We start from the raw sequence: 18488 nt of genomic DNA, 5'->3' as shown, positions 1-18488 counted from the left end.
TTTAGTTTTAAGGTGGATCAACACAAACTGAGAAAAAACAGGCACCACTGAGTTTTTAATCTATGTAGAGGAATTCCTGGTGGAAAAAAATTGTGAAAGTTGAGCAATTTCAATTAATATAGTGTCAATTTCAAGACTCATGTTTTAAACCTAAAACTATGGCTAATAAATAATTGAACTTTTTCCTGAAATATTTTCCGTGATAATTATCATTGACTGAACTACCAAAAGAATTCTTAAATCTGGAATATGATAGTATTAAAGAATTAAAAGTATACTCTTAAGATTAGAGCTGCCATTGCTTTATTTCTTAACAATGTTAATCAACAGCACTTGTAGCCCACCATCATGAACTTTAAAATGCTCAACCAATTTTACTACTCTGATACTATGATTATTATCTCATTTTATCTGTGTTCAAAATTCAAATATGCTCTACGTAAAATTTTGATCTCTCTTCTGAGATAAAACACCCACTTTTTTTTTAGTGAAATAAGCTAAACTCACAACTCTTAAACCTATAATCTAGATGCGCCAGCACCAGAACTCATTTTTAAACAATATTAACTATTATACTGTTTAAAAATGTGCACATCGCACACCATTTGTGCATCTGAAAACACTGACCCAGCCCCCCCCCTTTTTTTTTAAATAAGCTAAACTCTAAACCTGTAATCCAAATGTTCTAGTACCAGAAGGCATTTTTAAACAATATTAACTGTTATAATACTGTTTAAAAATGTGTGCATCACACACCACTTAAGTATCAAAACTAGATTGGCATTTTCTGCCTTTATTATTTAAAAAAGAAAAACCTACTATCTTACTGAAATAGTTAGCCCTATACGAAAAACTATAAAAATTTAAAACATTAGAAACCATATATTACTGAGTGAAAATTTTTGAAAATAAAAAAAACTATTATAGAATAAGTATTTTTTCTAATTAGAATAACTAAATTCTCTACCTGTATGGGAGTGATTAATTGTTTAATACTTCAAAACTCTAAAATAAAAATTTATGGACTTTAAAGTAAAAAGATGCATCATATACATGAAGTAGTCTGACATTATTTGAAAATCGAATGAACTCTGAAAACAGAAAACTGGGTTTTTTAATCCTCTAAAAGTTTAAAAACTGATTTTAAAAAAAAAAATCAATGTAAAATGATAGAAGGAGTGCAGACAGCTTTCCATCATTGTGCTTAATTGTAATAGCACAAACAGAGAACCACACGAAAGAGAAATACAAGGGGGAACTAGTGAAAATATGATACTTTAGATTTTAACACTTTACTTAAATTCAATGTATTAACATTTAAATTTTAAAAAATAAGTTTTTGCTTGAATTTAATTTAAGCTCTTTTGTAGAAGAATACTTCTATTGCATGTGTTCATGTTAAATTTTTAATTCTTTTACAAAATACAATTAACTGCACACACTAAAAGACTGTGATAAAAGATATATTAAAAGACTTTATAAGATGCATTGAAAGTACAATTAATATAATTAGAACAATCTTTTAAGTATGTGCAAATAATAGCATTAAGATTAAGAATATACATTCCCATATTTATTCATATCTATTTTCCCATAATTATCCAAAATATTTAATCAGATAAGACTGATCTTCAAACACTCACATAGTTTTAACTTCATTTAAGCCAAATTCTTACTTTTCTTTCTTTTTCCAATTCAATTTCGATATTTCAGAGGGCGACACGACTTATTGCCTGACCTTCCCAACATGTAACAGGATCCATTATAATGGTCTTCAAATTGAGAACTTCTGTACAATCTGCTGCTGAAAATAAATTCAACAATGGAAGAGAATGAAAGGTGCACCTCTAAAACCGAATAAAAGTGCAGACAGTACTACCGGAGAAAAAGCCGAAAGCATTTACCTCAAATAGAGGGGTGCACAATTTTATGGACTATCATAAATCTAATTTAAACTAGAATAACTCATAATTACATTGGTGTTATATCAGCACCATCTCATTATAGTAATTATAACCTGATCAGCACCTTTATATTCATACTATACTTAACCCAAAATGCTTTGGAAAATAGACTTGTAAGCTATTATATCACAACTAACAACACATGTGTGATTTCATATCAAATGATACTGCACTCATGATTGCTTTGCTACTTTTAAAATATTTTATTTTTTTGGAGGAGGCAATCATCTCAAAACAATTTCAGCTCAAAAACTATTATTTTTATTGCACTGTTTTTTTGGGAGGTGGGGCAATTATATTTGTCTGATACAGCATTGTGTTCCCTACAATTTTAAAAGTTTGCAAAAAATTAAAGTACCTCAGAAGACCCGTATCCAACGAAACAAAAAGCAATTTGTTAAAAAAAGACATGGCTACAATTCAACTTTCGTGCATTTTCACTTAAATGTAATGGTATAGTTCAAAATTATAGTTTCCAGCATTTTTTTCCATGTTTGTAGGAACCTTATTTTGAAAAAAAAAGTCAAGACATTTTATATTTCTTTTATTTTCCCAACTAATAATACGAAAATTTCAAATTTTCCAGTCTTAAAAAGTTTTAAAGTTAGCCACTAACAAAGATGTGCTTTATGAATTAATTGTTAAACACACTTAAATACAGACTACAGGAGAAGGACTTTTTTAAAATTCTCCTGGTTTACTACCAATTAAACGTGCCTTTTTAAACAGAATGGAGATATTTCTTTATATGACTGGAAAAGATAGCATGAAAATGTCCAATCAAAATTTTTAAGTTCAGTGTTAACTAGGATGTTCATTAAAGATACCCAAATTTTCTCCTTTCTTTGAATGCAAAATATATATACAAATGGACATATAAAACAAAGCAGATTAAAGTTACAAGTTTTTGTGTGCGTGAAGACAGACTTTGTTACCTGTGCTTATTGGATTCATCCTCGCCCTAGAAAAATGTCTGCTTTTAGCAACCAAAGAAGAAAGTATGTAGTAGCTATATTTAAAAAAAAAAAAAAAGTATAAACAGACTCAAAAATGGTTACTCTGCAACCCAGCTATTTTAATAGGTATTAAGGCAGGATTTCGCAAAGTGTGCCCGCAGCACCCTGGGAGACTGTAATGTAAGCCCAGGGAACCTTGCAGTGCCCCTGCCTTGCTTCATGGAGAGACAAGACTTGTGTTGAAAGCTCGGCCATATTTTTTGTTAATTATACTTTCATTAATTTTATTCTCTTTCTTAAAATAATAGTTCCCAAAAATTTTCTCAATATTTATATTTCAATTGGTCTTCTAATTGCATTAATTTTGTTTTTTAAGCACTAATTTTTCTACCACTTTGTTCTTTCAATTTGCAATAATTCTATGTTGTTGCATCAAATGCTGCTCATACATTATTATATACTCGATTAATTTCACACAATTTTTTTCACCTATTACTTACTATCACAAGATTGCTATATTTGGCTTCTCAGCAGTGGCATCTGTTGGTGTTTCGTTTTTTTTTTTTTTTTTTTTTTTTTTAGTTTACAATCATTAGTATCAAATTCAGGAATGGATGGGGAAGGTTGCACAATCTTATACGTCTATAAAAAAATCGTGAGCTTGACGAAATATTACAATAAATCAACGAATCCTCATTGATATTTCATAAAATGAAAACATTTTATTAAGTAAGCAAACAAATAGTAATGATAGTTCAAATTTGAGTAACAACTGACGGAGAAGAAAAATGGCAAAAATGCCAAAACTATAAAGAAAGTTACTTTGATTGCCCTTTTACTTTAGTAGAAGTAAATAACGATTAAAGACAACAATAACAAATGTGTCCTGTCTTTAAAAAATTACACACGTGCGAAAGTATGCACCCAAGTAAACTAAAACAACATCTTGACCCAAGTAAACTAAAGTAAAGTAAACTAAAGTAAACTCAAGAGCATTCAGCCTTAGGTTGACAAATCTCAGGGTCCCCCCCCAGGAAGTTGCAAGATTTAGAAAAGAAAAGTGTTGTGTTCACTAAACAAGTGTATCAGTTCTGAGTAATGCACAGCTAGTGTCTTTTAAGGTAGCTCAGAGTGACAAATTGCAAAAAAAAGCACACAATCGCAAGAACTGTACTCAACATGGTTATTATTATGATGGAAAATATTATATCTAATGTACCTGTATCCAACAACATTATTAGACGAATTCGATGTATAGCTGAAAATCGCACTGATTAGTTGATAGAGGAAATGAAAGAAAATGCACTCGGTCTGCAGATGGATGAGGCTACTGACAGTAATAAAAATCAAAATCTTACATGCAAGTTTTTTTGACAGTAATACCATTATAGAAGATCTGTTCTGTAAAAACATTATTCGGAAGTGCAAAGGCTCAAGACCAAAATGCTACACAAGTTTATAACAAAAATTATTTAGATTGGAAAAAGTGCATCTGTGTATGTACTGATGGTGCTTGATCGTTCAGTTGCTATGCAAGTCTGCAGGCATTTATTTGCAGCAAAACTCGAATGTGGACCCTTTGCAGTATCAACTAAGAAGCACTTGCATCGAGGCCACTTAGTCTTCAGTTGAATTAGGCATCAGAATCTGTCATAGACATAGGGAACTACATAAAAACTACACAGCTGAAGGCAAGTTTTTCCAAAATGCTATGCAAAGATATAGAAGCTGAACACATGGCTCTGCTATACTATTGCAGTTCACAATGACTTTTGCGTGACAACATCTTGTCTCATGCGTTTATCAAGAAATTCTCACTTTTCTGGAAGAGGAAGGTTCATTTGATTGCTGGGTATTTTGCTGACACTAACATTTTTGACACTCAGATATTTTCTATTACTTGAGAACAATGTATGCTTATCTTGAAACTTAAGAGATTGCAGCAGCTGGGTAAAAGCTGCAGCTGTGGATTAAAAAAAAAAAATGAATGATGATAGTGTTCAAGATTGTTTTTCTACATTGTACCAATACATATACAAAGTCAATATTCTATCTGAATAGCTGTCCCTTTACATGGAACACCTTTCAAAGCTCATTGACTGGTTCACAAAATACATTGTGGAAGATATTGTAGAGAAATTTATGTTAATCCAAGATCCTTTTCATCTACAAGACATCACAAAATAATTTGTGGAAGATAATGTAGGGAAATTTATGTTATTCCAAAACCCTTTTCATCTGCAAGACATTTTAATTGGACCCTCTTGCGACAGTAGCGAGAAAACAAAATATTGCTTCCTCAGATTTAATGGAGTTTGGGATTTCTATCATTTGTGTACATTATGTTTGAAGTTTTTTCATGCCACCCTAATAGGAAAGTGGTGCATGGATGTAAATTGTCTGCCCCTTCATAAGAGGCAACAGTATAATCGCTACTGCCTGCCCCCCCTTTTTTTTTAAGTTTCAAACTTTTGGCTAGTTTCCCAAATAGTTAGCTTTAAAAAAATGCAGTTTTCATACACTTCCAAATTGGGGGAAAAAAAAAAAAAAAAATGAGGTAAATCCTCATTTTATAATGTAATTTAATATACAAACACAGTCAGTACACGTTTAATTACATGCTTAAGATTACGATATGATTGCTGACTTTCCCTTCCAGTAATTTTTTTTTTCCTATAAACATGACATTTATAATAATTGTTGCAAGAGCAATAAAGAAGGGGATAAGAATTCAATATAAAAATCATGCCGTTTATTCAAAAGAGTGTAATTAGAAAGTTTCTAAATAAATTTTTTGCTCCAGTTTCTATAAAAACTCAAAAAAATTACTACGCCTCACATAAAAGTAAAATCATTACAACAAAAATATTAGCTGAACATGACAAGGTAATTTCTCTCTCCTTCAAAAATTATTTTTTACAAAATAGTCTAGCAAGTAAGGTTTTTCTTTAGGGGGTACCACTTTGCACGGTCTGACCAACACAATCTATTAATATTTTTTTAAAAACATGCTCTTTTAGGAATACCCCAAAAAAGTTAAAACTGAATATTTAATATATTCAGTTTGATCAAAATAAAGCTTTGAATACCCCAAAAAAGTTAAAACTGAATATTTAATATATTCAGTTTGATCAAAATAAAGCTTTGAAATAACCTACTAGTCAACAGGTAAGGACTACTGATATGATGGCTACTGCTACCAGATGTATTTGATAAAATCAAAATTCTCTAGGGCAGAAAATGCAAGAAATTGAAGCGTGAAATCCAATCGTCCACCATCTAACGATCTACATATATATATATTTTTAAAGATATGTCTTTTGTAATATAAAATGCCTTTTACCTTTCATCCTACATTAAGAAACAATTTTCATCTTCAACTTTTGTAAATTTCACCCTGTTTCATAACCTAACATATCAATACTGATTGCACTATCTTTAATAGGCTAGCTATTACAAAACACATTCTCAACAGCAAGTAAATGTATTCTGCCTTGTTGAAAGCAACTACTGGCAGCAATGAAGAAGATCACATGAAAGGGAACAAATGCTCAGACAGCACCTGCAAAGTTGCTTCAAAGGCAAAAATGAAAATGCAAAAACAGTATTCCTAGCATACAGATCTATCACTGGCCTAAATAATCATCACACTGCACGCTTTATCATAGTTTTTTATGGTTGATACTAAACTCATACATGCCAATCAGAACAAAAAAAGCTGGCACTACAACTCACTAGACCAAGAAACATGAGGCTGGGGATGTTTGGTTATGGTGTGCAGCTGCCTTTCTAAAGAAATCTAGCTTGACTGATGTCAGTAGGAGAAATGAGTAGTACAGTGAGCTGATATTATCTATCGGAGTTCCTACTTGGATAAAATCTATTGGGAAACTTAACAGTCCATTTGCAGAGATCGGTGCAACCAGTGTGGCTGCACCTGGCATTTGTGTCCGTGGTATATTTAGAATTTAGGAATGCACTACACAGCAGAATTTAGGAACCAAAGAAATCGCACCAGTTGGCAAAACGTCTAATGCTGACCTTATAAATAATCAATTATTATAGGATGGCCTCTTGCTTAGCATGCATAGATCACGCTAAGACCTGCAAAGGTTTTTTTGGATAGCCACAGTCCTTAATTGGTTAGCGGCATTCTTTAATGTTTATTTTGTTTCAATACGGCTTTGCAGCAATCATGCATAAATTGCTCTTTATTCACTTCCAAGACTGAATGACGCATGGGTTGAATTCCTTACGATTTTAGTACTAAAAAATCCACTAAATTATACTATTTGCTAATAACTATCATTTAATGCAGACAAATTGCAGCTTTCATATAGTTGATATATATATGAACTAACTAATTATTCTACGATAATTCAATAGGTAAACTAAATATGTGCCACTCATCTGACATTACAGGGCATATTATTTTTAAACTATTATCCGTTGCCTAAACACACGAGAAACGTATGCCGTAACGTAAACTATTTCAGTAGATTAATTATTTTAGAAGATTATTTTGTTTGATATTTACTTCGTTTGATATTTTACAGCATTAAAAGCAGCAAACCAGTTATAAATTTTGCTGCTTCTTTTTCCAAAGAATTAAATACTACCCTTGCATGTTGCAGCTATTTACTACATCATATTTCTTTGAATCAGATGATTTTTTTTTTTTTTCCCCATATATAAAGCATTGCTAAATACAGAGTGGCTTATAATTTACAGCATCTTCATATCACAGATTTTTCCAAATTATTCTCAAGTAACAAATTTTTCGAGTTTATTAATAAATCATGGAATACCACTGTTGTTAATATATGAAAATGAAAAAATATTTAAAATTTATTAAAAAAAAAACTTGCTAGAGGCATTTTAGGGTTTTATTTTTTGCAGATGTCTTGAAATTTAGAGTGCACCTTATAATTGAAGCAATTTTTACCCCTCAAAAATGATTTCACTTTAATTCACTCAAAAAACTTGCAAAGTATACCATCAACTAGACGTATCAGTAACTAATAAAAAAATTAATTATTAAGAATTACCTGTAAACTAAAATCAAAATTACATCCTGAAATATGTACAACATTTAAAAGATAATAATCCTTTACGACAATTCTCAAAATAAATTTCAGAAATCATATACGCCTAGGGAATAGCAGCTATCATAAAATATGACATGCAAATCAGATGTGATATAATAGCTTAATTAATACTGCTATATTTTGTGCAAGTTGGGAACTTAATAAAGCGTAAATCATTGGTATAGATTACAACTGTATTTTCCCTTTTAAACAAAAAGGACTTAAAACTTAAGTTTTCTGTTTATTTAAAATTGGTCCATTTTTCGTATAAAAGCTTATTAAAAAAATAAACTGTCTCTAGCTTTTAAAAATAACTGTGCTCTATTTTGACTATTCAACTCCTTATTGTTTAACTAGAACAGTTTTTACAACCACTGCATCTGTATTTTCCTATTTTTCCTAATATAATTAATGTAAAATTTGGACTCTTTAATTTCACATTTTTTAACCAGTCAGCTACATTACCTATTTTTTTATTCCCAATATTTCATTATCTACTTTACTTATAAATTTATTATCATAATGCTCCAGAATATTATTTTTCATTCATTGCCCATATATGACTTGCATTTAATATACTATTAAATGAATGCAAATTATTTCATTGTATTTACTTTTAATACCACCTAACTAGAATATTTCAATCACAGCTATTTAAATTGCACAGTACAATGTTTGATAATGACCAAAAGTGTGTTTTACTAAGTTGTATATTAGCAAAACTATAAAGCTAAAACTTGATGAATATATTGTGCACCCCTAAACTTCAAATTGCTACTCATAGGCATGGTACAGATAACAAAAAATTAGAGCAAATTTCGAATGCATTTTGAAATCGAACTAGAGAAATGAGTTTATTTCTAACACGAAAGTTAACAATTTTTTTTTCCTGAAGAACTAACATGAAACACCCTCTGATTGCTTTTGAATTTATAACTACCCCATTTATTAAATTTTATACCTTAAATTTTAATGAAACAATTTTATAGAATTGTTCGTGTATGAAATACTAACACAGAAGTAGAATTTTGAAATATGCAATTATGTGAAGAATTAAATTAGAAGTCTAAAATTCTGACATGCCATAGCCACTGGTTTATGCTTTCAGATACTTGCACACATCAATTTCTAAAATTTGCTTATACTACACAATTCTATTAAATTAAGAATAACAATATAATAGACACAATAAATAATGTTATTCAGAATGTGTACGGCTGATTGATTTTTAATGCATATTGATTTTATGTATTTGCTTGATGAAGCACTGCATACCCAATCACATTTCTTTCCACTAAAACAGTATTACTGCAAGCTGTTTTTAATATAATATGAACAAGAATTACTTTTTCTGCTTATATAACTTTCATAAAACTGGTCGTTTCTTTGTGAAGTAGAATAATAATCAAAATAAAAGCTTCGATTAGGCAAGTTGACTGATTAATTATGCAAAGCTCTCAATGAACAATCTCCTGCACAACAGTAGTTTTAAAAGAAATCATTTCTAATAAAAATGTGGAAAATCCCACAAAAAAACCTGTATCATATACAATGTAACATATGAAAACTGGATATGGTACCAATTTATGAAATGCACATAATCATATTGATTTGTCCTCCATTTCTCATTTCAGTAACTTCTCCTACAATGTCTGGCTTTTCCATTTTTATTTTATACTCTGCATTTTAACTCTGCATTCAGACAGCGAACACTGTTTCATTCACTAATATTTTTGTAGGCAGATGAAAATATCTTACTCTGAACAGATTCAGGTTCCAGTAATCTCATGTTACACAATACAAAGTGAAATGTCTGCAAACATCAAGAGGCAAATATAGAATACTAACACAGAGCCAAAACAGAACTGAATTTACACTTTTTCAAAACTAAAGAGTTCCAGGTAAAAGCTTTTACTTGGTTTTAGATAAAAGGAACTTAATTACACTTTTAAATAAATTCAGATTTTAATCAACTGATTCTGCCTGTTATATAAAATAAAGTATGCAAAAGATTAAGAAGCAAATTTAGAATACTGACATCTAGCTGAAAATAGTGCTGCATTCCATGCTTTCATATGGTTTTAAAATTTTTACATTAGGTTAAATTAGTTTCAGCTAACATGACATACCATAGGAGCTGCACAATAATGCCAATATAAAAAATAGATAATGAAAAAAGATTGTTCAGCATTTTCATTTGTGCAAAATCTTTAAAATTTGAGAAACATTCTATTATTTTTTATTATTATTTAGTCTTTTATTAATTTTGTACATGAAAATGTGGAGAGGGAGCAAAATTCATACTATATAAAATTATTCATAGCATGTGCCTTAAACGTGATTTTTCAAACAAAGGATGAAATAGTAAAGCAAAGTTGGTAACCCATATACAGGAAAGAATCAAGATAACAAGAAAGGAAAAAGGCAGAATAAAAAACAAACAAAAATTGGGAGAAGAATAAACAGGAAAGAATAAAAAGGTGCATACCATTCATTATAGAAACAGAATTTAGGATCTACTGTAACTTTAACAAAACTAATTATGACACCTTAAAAAAAGGGGGGAATTAAACCATTAAAATGCGTAGTTGAATATTTTACAACTGCCTCCATATCATACAGCAATGCTACAAGAACAGATGCTAGTCATTGTTCCAAATGATTTTGATCTTTTATGGAAGCAATCACTTCACAGATTGTGTCTGTCAGTGATGTTCAGCTCTGATGTTTACTTATGTCATCCGAAATACGGTGGCTTCCAGAGATGGTTGTCTTAGAAAATGTTGTTGCTATGACAGTGAATGTTATTAATACTACAGATTCAAGAGACATGATTATCTTGAAAACGAAAATGTCCCTCCATTTTATTCAATTTAGTTTTGTGCTCAAATAATTATTCAATTTTACAGCTATTCACTTCTTGTTACACAACAATATTCCACTGAAAAATTTATTATCAGGTAAATCCACACTTTCAAAAAGTTTATCATACTTTCTTGCAAAAGTTTTACTTTTCTATGGTCTTTTCTATATTATCTCTACATTTCTATATTCTATATCTTCTAAAGGGGATTCATTAAAATTCTGTAGATTACTTGATTTCACTTTTCATTTTTCCAAATATGAAACTGTTAACTCACAAATCCTCTTGCAAATTATTCTTTCTGTGGATGATTATTTCAAATTATTCTTTTTGTGGACATTCTGGATTTTTTAAAAAATGGGTACATTTATAGAGTGCACCATTGATTACCCAAATGATGACTGATGTTTCCAATGCCAAAAAAGCATTTCTTTGATTACATATAGAGCCACACCTACAAAAATTTCTTGCTGACATTACCAAATGGAAATATTTACAGAATCCAAGTATATCCTGAAGTGGGAAAAGTCTGCAGCATCTGATCACTTTCATACAAAGTGAACTACTGTGGCAGTTCCAAAACTTCAGTTATTTCACTACTGTTCTATAAATTGATATTATTCAGAAAAAAAAATTGCACTTCTTATTTAAAAAATAAAAATTATTATATTATCTGCAATATAAAAGATGTACTTGTATATTGCAGGTATATCAGGAAAAATCTGAACTTGTTATATAACAACTGCATAGTTTTAAATCTTGTATAAATTGATCTTTTCAACTATATAATTTTATGGAAAATTCTCAGGCAATACACCAATGCTTCAATTACTTTCACAAATAAAACAATATATGTTTAGTTATTTTTTCAACCTTGACACTACTGACTTTCAATAAATTTTTTTAAATCTCGTATAAATTGCAAGCATCATCTCAAGTTTAATTTATGTCCTCTACAAAATTACCACATTTAAAAACTAGTTCAATGATCCAAATGTTTATTCTGAAATGAAACATGCTTCAATTAGATCAATTTCATAAACTTAATGCATCCTTCTGTCACCATGATATTTCTACATGTTTTGTCAACACTATTCTATAGTCACAAATTATTTTGAACATAGAACAATCTCCACATTATCTGCACAAATGAATGCATGGGTCTATACAGAAAAGAAAATATAGATTAGCCAAAAACGTTCCTATTCAATATAACAAAATTTTCAAAGATTAAGAATTAACAATATATAGCACTGTATTTAAAACTGAGTTTAATTAAATAATATAGCTCGCAAAATTTTTACTTGAATCAAATTTTCCATATATATATATATGTGTGTGTGTATTTTTTTTTTTTTTTTTTTTTTTTTTTTTTTAAGGAGATTGACTATACATGAATAAACAGGAATTCAGTATACTTCCTCAATTCTAATTTCTTTCCTACTTGTCTTAATTCTGATCTTATAAAAATTACGCTACTATTTCACACTTCTTTCACTAGTACTCATTTCATTATCATACCAGTTTCAGATTTTAATGAAAACAAAATTATTTTTTATTTCATTCCCAATATTTCAATTACGTAAAAGAATCCATATTATAAAAGAAAATTTTTCCTGCGTTTATTCTTCTAATTTCTTTCAAATACTAAATAAATAACTGTCTTGATCTTTTCTTTTTAGCCGATTGATGAAATGCAATCATACTTTTGCTTACCTCTCTCTTCCATCTATTATTACTTTTGCGAAGACCATGATAAAAGCAGTGATCAAAATTATTTTCTCATGTGACTTTTTAAACAAATAATAATCATCAATAATGGTTCAAATGTAGGTTTCTCAAGAATTCTGTTTCACACTTAAAAGTGCAATATAATTCAACCTAAGGTTCCGTTTTTGAATACTGTTCTAGGAGGGGGGAAGTCATGAAAATTAGTTCCTTCATCCCCATATTGAAGAAAATGGACTATGCACTGTAAATCGTGAAATCCTTTTTTTTTTTTTTTTTTTTCTTTTTTTCAGGTTTTAAAAGAAATAAGTATCTAATGACCTTATTTAGTTCATAGTGTCAGCTATTTTTTAACATCCATGGAAAACAACTGCTAAACCTAAATCCAGATAGAACTACCATAGCCATTAAAATTATAAGATCACAGCTCGAAGCAATAAAATAGACCTTTGAGCATAATTCCCCCAGACTTCCACACTTAATCCACTACATTTTTGGGGAAAAAGTATTGAAGTCTGCAATTTTAATAATCCAAAGAATGTGGCATATTGTCTCAGAATATTTTATCTTCTAATTTTGAATCTTCACATATATCCAAAAATCTACCATGGCAGGAAGAAAAAGTCACAATACCTGAGAACTTCAGCTTAATTTAACAACAGGTAAACACCGATTTTGTGCTCTGGAAAAACTGCAGTATTAAATTATTAAATTTATTAAAGTGACTCAGAACTAGAATAATAGCGATAATCTTTGTTATGCTGAAAAGTGCAAAAAGCAAGATTCTTTACACTTCTTTATATAACAGTAATTTACTTTGATTTTCAATTTAAAAATTTTTTCCATTCAAAAATATGTTATTTCATTTCAAAGATGTTTTACTCATGCTAATGGACAATCTGTCAATTTAGCTTTTTACAAAAGCAGGTCAACCGGAAAAGAAGCAACATAGACCTAATCATGCAAATCGACCAATGGCAGTATAAAAAATAATAAAAAGACGTGAAACCTTTTTTAAGAATATTTTCGATTTAATTCAAGCACCTTAGCTACTGTCGGGAGCTATCTTACCTACAGCTGTTAAAGATGCAGTTCACTCACTTCCTCTGGAGGTGCAGCTGAAGATCCATGATGGCGCTGCCTGGTTCAGAGGCAATTACTGGGGACATCCACATTTTGCGAGTGAAGCCATCCCTACAAGACAGCATTATGTGTGCATCAGGTACGATTAGGAAAGTTAATTGGTCACCCTTCGAACTTACCCTACGACAGGTGCTGTGCAAAGCGATCTCCCTCTGTTCCACAATTAGTGCAACTCTTCCAATTTGCAGCATGTGAATTGGGTTAACTTATGAGCTACCATAAACAGCGAAATGGAAGTATAATTAACACATTTGTATAAACAAACATAAATGTGAAGTACAGGGATTGTTTTATGAAAAACGCAAGAGGATACACATTCAATGTTTCAGGAAGGTATTGCCCAAAAATACATGCATATACAAGTGTCCTGAAATAGCTTGACAACTTTAGTGTTTTTCACTTACAGCAGAAAAATTAAACTCTGAGCAACATGAGTTAAACTTCTTTGGCTAAATGTGAAAAATTCATTCCCAAACATGAAATTGTAATTGCCAAATATAAATATGAAATACCTTCCCAAAACATTGCATGTTCTGCAAATAACGACAGTCTAATAAAGGCTTCTGTTATAATTATGAAGCTGGCCGATTTTATTTTTAGTATTTTAATTGCTACAACACCCTCATACGTATTTTTCTTTACAGTGTTTCCTAATCTGTCCAATTGTTTTAATATTCATGTTTGTTGCAAATACAGGGCTATTGAAAAAGAATGCCAAAGCTATAAAAATATTACTCCTGAACTGTCAAATAAATTAAAATGATCAAAGTATTAAATAATGCAAAATAAAAATTTTTGTTGAATGTGGATAAAAATATTAAAGAATTCCATCAAGGTGTGAATCAGGAGAACAATGACACACAAGAATATTACGACAATGCTTATAACTAGGGATATGTAATTTTCATATTTATGAAACAGACGTAAATAAATGCAAATTTTTTAAGTATTAATGATTAAATAAGAAATACTGTTTATGAATTTTTTCAATGAAAATTTGTAAAAAATAGGTATTTAAAGATAATCCATTTAATCTCATAAGTAGTACAGCCCAAAAAGTTCTGGCTTTGCTCTACTGCCCAAAACATCCCATCCCTGAAGACTTCCATGAAGTCCCTACTGAAGAAGTTAATTGCATGATTCTTGCCACCTGACTTGCCTCATGTTCCGAGCCTCCGAGCCACATATCCACCATCCATTTCAGTCCTTTACTGCCAGTTTAGCCATGTTGCAAACTGTTTTATGAACATCCGTTTTCCCCTCTTTTTCTGTTTTAAATTACTAATCATAAATTTTTATCAATATGGGTTGCCATAAATAGGTAGCACAAGAAGTTTTTGTATTCAAGTCATACATTTATAACATGTGTACATATTATAATGTTCATTTAGAAAGTTATAAAAAGAAAACTCATATGAAACACATAACTGTTGCTAGTTATTTTAAACATACCCATCCCAGGCCTAACTGGGATTAAGCAGCAGACTACAACTGTTGGTAGTTTCAAGTATAAAATGTGTCAAAATGAAGAGTCAACAGATTGCATGTTAGAGATACAGAAAAATATGTTTATAAGCCGCTATTCCACTGCATTAGATCACCTAACTGGGCTTGCTTATTTCGTAAAACAGGTGTCTAGTTCAGGTAATCTTTTGAGATACTACTTTGCTCATGTTCCAAAAAGAAGTAATAAAAGAAATATGAAAAGATAAGTCAGCAGTTGCACTGGAAGATGAAATGCCTGACAGGCAAGGATGATGTTTGCAGTTTTATTGAGAACTTCCGATTCAAAAATAGAGCGGTTGTGCTTTTTGGCAAATTTTTCAGACACTGTTAATTCCTCTATTTGTTCCCAACCAATAACTGACACTTTGAAGGGATATGAAACAATGTATTACCAAATAAAAGGTTTCATTACGGGACTCTGCAACACTACATGACTCTAGTTCAAAGTACTGAAAATACTTAATAATTATATTTTACACTACCAATGTTAGATGCATACATTGCATCTTGCTGGTGACATAGTTATAAAAGAATTCAAAGAATTGAAAGAAATTAAAGGTGCACACAGGCATAAAGTAAATAAAGCTTCTTTTAGAGAAGGGGTTTTTGTCGTGAAAAGGCATAAAAGTCATGAAATCTATTATTACCTGTTTAACAGGTGTAAACCACAGCCAATCAAGAAAAGCAAAGTTGTGCATGCATAAATGTGAGCTGAGTAAAAACATTGGCTGAATGTTGTGAATGTCACTTCATGTTTGTTTAACTGTGATTGGTCGGTTTGTAATACCATGTTGGTATAAAGTTGAAAAGTTTTAGCCAGAAAATCCTGCAAAATCACAGACGAAAAAAACGACACGTTCCAGTCAAGAAGGATCTGGTCCTTTTCAACGAAGCAGTTCCTACAGTCCCACATGCAAAACATTTGGGTGTTATGCTGAACGACAGACTCACATGGACAACGCACATCACCCAAATCCGTAAAAAAGCAACTGCAGTGATGAAATCCCTCTACCCGCTTTTTGGCAAATACTCTAGATTGGATTTATTTAAGAAAATACTCATTTATCTCTCCATGATTCGGCCCCTCATAACCTATGCTGCTCCAGCCTGGGCCGCCGCCACGGACTCAGACCTAAATAAATTGCAAATCTTGCAGAATAAGTATTTACAGATTATGACAAATGCCCATTACTATGTAAGAAATAAACGCCGCCACCAGGACCTCAAGATTGACCCGATCAAGGACCATTTACGAAAACTAAACGAGAAGTTCTACAAAAGTGCAGAAGAGTGTGATCATCTCAGTGCATTCAATTTGTTTCATTATGAGATATTGACGGAAGACAAACACCTTCGTCTTTTTGCAGTATTTATGCTAAGCAAAAACCAAGTCTTCCCCACCTAACTCTGATAGTTTTGATTGTGAATGCTCATTAGCAGTAATAAACTGTTTACTACTTTCAAACAGCATCTCCATGGGTCACAACTCTTGAGGGTAACCCTCTCAAGTGAATATCACATGATTATATGGACTCCTGACTACGTAGCTCGTCTTATTGCTTACACATTTTACTGGCATGTAAATAACATATATACTGTACACAGCATCAAGGAACTTGATTACTTTTCTTATATATATATATATCTTTTAATTGTTTATTCCTATGTAATTTTGTACGTAGCCTGTATTCTCAATGACTTGCCTGAAACTACCTCAGCCATTCAGACATCCTCAAATCTCTCACGTGACAAATGGTCACTCCCCCTACACCTGCAAAGCCATCCTCTGGACTCACGGTCATGCATTTCCTCACCTGATGTACTCGAAGAAGCGTCTACCTTATTGACAGCCAGAATACAGTTGGCATTGCAGCCAGCTATTCGCGGCTTACAGCGGAACTTGGAACAGAAAATCCTTAAACCAGTATTTATGACATAGAAGGGTCTGGTTGCCAGGCAATACAGTTTAGCTCAGGCCTTTCAAGATCAGAAAACCTCCATTTGAACAAAGCCTTAAAAAAAAAGGTGCCTAAAACTGGCAGCCAAATTGTATCTTGTGCCTGTTCTAATCAGATGGAATTCTTGATCTGAAGTTGCCATTTACTGAAGTGAATATGCGGACCATACTGTAGCTTTTCTCAATGAATCTGAGAAAGACAACTCAAGTCTCAATTTCCTTCAGGAATGTTTCATAAACGAAGTTCATCTTATATAATACGAGATCAAATGTTTTCATTCCTAATTCTGTCCAAGAACAAATGAAGGCCTGTAAGCAAATTGCAGATCATTTTGTCCACCCACAGAATCCAGCTTCTCTAGAATACCACTTTTTAAAGGTATTTCAAAAGACCAGCTCACTGACAGATACAATCATTTCCATAAACAACTTCTTATAGTGGTCAGTCATGGCATGTTGATGTCATATAGATTAATAAAACGACATTCTGTCACTAAACTTCACCCAAACAGTTATTAAAAGCATTTATAGGCTCAATAATAAAGTGAATGCTGACAGATATTTTAGTAACTATATGACATCAGAAATAATGATTCATGAGATAACTTCCAATTAACTTTCATATTACTGCAGTAGCTTATTTAATTACAGCAGGTCCGAAAAACAGTATTTAGTTTCTCCCTTTCCCTCCCTCCCTCCCCTCATTTTTGAAAGAATTAATGCAAAATTTTCATTTCTGACTTACTTTTGTGAACTTCCCTTTTTTAAATGAAAAAATTTCCATATTTCTACTTATAAGATTACTGCTGTAAATCCATAATTCAGAGAAACTAACACATGATCAAATATAATTTTGAGGTCTGCAGTGATGAGCAATGGGGTCATTAAAGGAAATATTGAAACTGGTCATAAGGGAAAAAAATTTATATTATTTGTTCAACATCTGAATCATTTTAATAAATTACAAGTTTTTGAGTAATACATATTTTAAATCCGGCATTCTTTTTCAATGACATTCTTAAAGTATATCCCACAAGTTTCTTAAAGAAAAATTCCCAAGTGAATCAAAATTCTTGATATATCTGGGGAGAAAAAAAACATTTATGTATACACACAGCATGATAGATAATTTTAGTTAATGATTTTGTTTTTCAACTTAGCAGGAAGACGTTACCTTCTAATTTTGCACATTATTTTTATTGAAGAATTATTCAAAAGAAATAAATCCCATGATTAAAAAAAATATCATTAACCTGAGTTTTATAATGTATGAAAACAGCTAAC

General features: G+C 31.1%; 1 protein-coding gene across 6 annotated transcripts in view; it reads right to left on the bottom strand.

Annotated features, from left to right (window-relative positions):
• Positions 1-18488, bottom strand: part of ZAP3 (protein) — a 207186-nt gene that overhangs the window by 176465 nt on the left and 12233 nt on the right. Inside the window, exon 1 of one of the 6 annotated variants that reach the window (XM_035355228.2) lies at positions 1677-4779. The exons of the other annotated variants lie outside the window; for them this stretch is intronic. The gene's annotated coding sequence lies outside the window, so the exon portion shown is untranslated. Of the gene's footprint in view, positions 1-1676; positions 4780-18488 lie in introns of those variants that run through there. 6 annotated transcript variants of the gene reach the window in all.

Source organism: Stegodyphus dumicola, chromosome 12 (assembly GCF_044657685.1).
Source record: "Stegodyphus dumicola isolate Sdum_Otavi_A_Nest chromosome 12, ASM4465768v1".
Classification (NCBI taxonomy): domain Eukaryota; kingdom Metazoa; phylum Arthropoda; class Arachnida; order Araneae; family Eresidae; genus Stegodyphus; species Stegodyphus dumicola.
Note: the sequence above shows the minus strand (reverse complement) of the source record. Positions and strands in the feature narration are given on the sequence as shown.